Raw genomic sequence first — 3,084 nt, forward strand, 5'->3', positions numbered from 1 at the left:
CTCCAAGAACCAAGATTGATTGTGGTGATCAAAGACTTGAGGTTTCTTGAGAAGTAAGATTTGTTGATTTGAACGTCTGATCAATCTGCACAACTGGGTGTATTATGCATGATCAGGATTTACAATCTTTGAAGACTGGCTTGGATTCCTTGTGGTGTTTGTAGGAAGAAGAACAATGTTCTTGACTTTGAGGGTGCCTCAAAGTGATAGACAGTAGAAGAGGGTGTTCTTGTTGCTGGTCTTGTTTGTGTTGTTGCCGATATTTAAATTAGAGGGTTAGAGAGATGTTTTACACTTTTGAAGTGAGGTCTCTGTAAAAACCTTGTTGTAAAAACCTTGATCTTTATAGTGCATTTGCTTCCTGTGGTTGGAAGGACACTAGATGTAGGCTTGGCCGAACTAGTATAAAAATCAGCGTTTCAATTTTTTGATCCCTACACTCTTTTATTAAGTCGATTACGCTGTCAATATATTCGATTAAGTTTACTGCTGCATTGCATATCTTTTAACTTGCGATTCAAGAAAAGTGTAAAAGCATCTTATTTTGTGAAATAGTTTTTGAAAGCTTATATTTTTACACTTCACCAATTCACCCCCCTCCCCTTCTTGGTGTGAGAAACTAAGTCATTTTATTTTAACAAAAAGTAATATCATCAGCATATATTTGAATAAGCATAATGTGTTCTCCTATTCTCTTTATAAAATATGTTGAGTCCATTTTGCCTTTAGAAAAATCGTTTTCTAATAGAAAATTGTTAAGCCTCTCACACCAAGATCTAGGTGTTTGTTTTAAGTCATACAATATTTTCTTCCGTTTATAAATGTGATTAGGATATTTATAATCTTCAAAATCAGGGGGTTGTTCAACATAAACATCTTTAATAAAATCATTCAAGAAAGCACTCTTAGTATAACTATCTTTTAACCAATGTGCTTTCTTATGATCACATTATAGTGTAACTACATTTTTTCCTAATTCATTAACTTGTAACCTTTTTCCGTTACAAAGAATTTTTGCTTGATAAATCTTTCTTAGAAGTATAATTGGAACACCACTTTTCAACTTTAATCAATGATTTGGTATGCTTGAACATTTTATTTCATTCAAGAATTCTGATGTAAACCACTTACCTTGAATTTGTTGGTCCTTATCTAATTGGCATGGTGTGTCTAAACTTAATCATGTAAATTTTCACCAGTTATGAAAAATAACATGAAGTCATTAACATGCTCTACAGATTCAATTTTTGGACATAGTGTTGTTCCATCATAAAAAAATCCAAGAGACATCATATTCAACATAAATTCAAGATAAACAAAATTCATTAATAATAGTAAAAAAAATTCATTGTTTCCAATTAGAAGATCTTTTGGTATTTCAAGAATATCTTCACCATGTTCATTTAAATCCATGTGTTCATGATGGACCTAAACTATATCTCTTGGGCCATCTTGGGCTATCATGAAGCTTTTAGAGTAAGAATAATTTTAGGTCTTGTATTTTGAGCCAAGTAGTATATGATTTATTTGGGTTTTGTATTATTTTGAGCCAAGAAGAATAGGGTTTTGACCACTCAAGTCAACAAAGGGCCAAGGCCCAATGTTGACCAAAGTTGGATGTGATTTTGAGTTTGTTGACCAAGGGGTCAAAGTTTCATCTAACTTGGTGGACCAGGAGGGGTGGGTTGTCTATGCCATGTGTCACCCTCCTTTTGGAGAATTTTTCCTCCTAGTTAGTAGCCACATGTCACTCTAGGAATGAAGAGGATTCTCCATAGGTAGTGGCCACATGTTTCTCACTCATTGGAGAAGATATTTGGCACTTATCATTCTCCTAATGAAGAGGATTTCTCCTTACTGTCCAAGCTAGCCAATGTGTCACTTTTATGTCTAAATTCCTACCCATTTACAGACACCTTAACATATAAATAGAGGTATCTCTTCCTCATTTAATTACCTATGAAATAGAGTAAAGTTATGCTGTCATTTTTGTGCCATAATACTCTTGTGAGGTCACCCAAGGCTAGAGTAACCCAAGTGGCCTCCTCTAGCCACCTTCATCCAAGAGTTGGCCCAACCTTTCTTAGAGAACCCTTAAACACTTCATCCTTCACCACACAGTCCATCAAAACTGTGACACAATCAGTCATTCCCACTACCAAAATTTCGCACTCCAAAACCGTTAGCTACAGGGCTTGTTCTTACTAGATTTGGCTTGTCTTAGCTAGAGGGTTGTCATCAGTTCATCTCCAAATATTAGCATCCAATCAGCAAATTATTTGATATTTGTTGCAATATGATTTGCTTCAATGTTTAATCTTATTCTTCGAAACTTTGAAAATTTTGCAAAGGGTTCATAACTCAGAATAGTTTATTACTGATTTGACAACATCACATTTACATGTTTTTTTAACCACATGCAAAATTTTCCTAAAATCTCCTCCCAAAACAACCACTTTACCACCAAATGGTTTTTTATTCTTTGCATTATCAACATTTTTGGTAATGTCTCTCAATATTCTACCTAAGGCTTTAAAGCATATTTTATTCATTATCAGTGTTTCATTCTATATAATCAAATTTCGTTTCAGTAGGAACTTAGGACGAAGACTTCCTCATTTACCCAAATTGGTAAGCAAAATGTAGAATGTGTTATTTTTCCACTAGGAAGTAGTAAAGCCACAGTTCCATTTGAAGCTACATTTAAAACAATTATTTTCTTATGTCTTACAACAGTTGACAATGTTTTCCACTTGAAAGTTTCACCTACTCCACCATATCCATATATATAGAAAAAAAAATCCACCTTTTTTGTGAAAGCACTACTCACATGATGTCTTCAAACACATGTAGTAGTTTATCAATTAGTGATTTTAAAAGAGCTTCATGTTCATTAGCCATTTCTACATCATTATAATTTAACAAATCAACAATAAATTTATTTTCAAATAGAATTGAATCTAAAAGTTCAAATTGAGGTAAGCAAGCATAATATTTCAAAGTCTTACCATTTGACATCAATAGTTCTTTAATTTGTAGAAGACAAATTTTTTATTCCATCATCCCCAATTTGAAAAGCTAAAA

Source organism: Vigna umbellata, chromosome 8, assembly GCF_029865625.1.
Source record: "Vigna umbellata cultivar VRB3 chromosome 8, Vumbellata_1.0, whole genome shotgun sequence".
Classification (NCBI taxonomy): Eukaryota; Viridiplantae; Streptophyta; class Magnoliopsida; order Fabales; family Fabaceae; genus Vigna; species Vigna umbellata.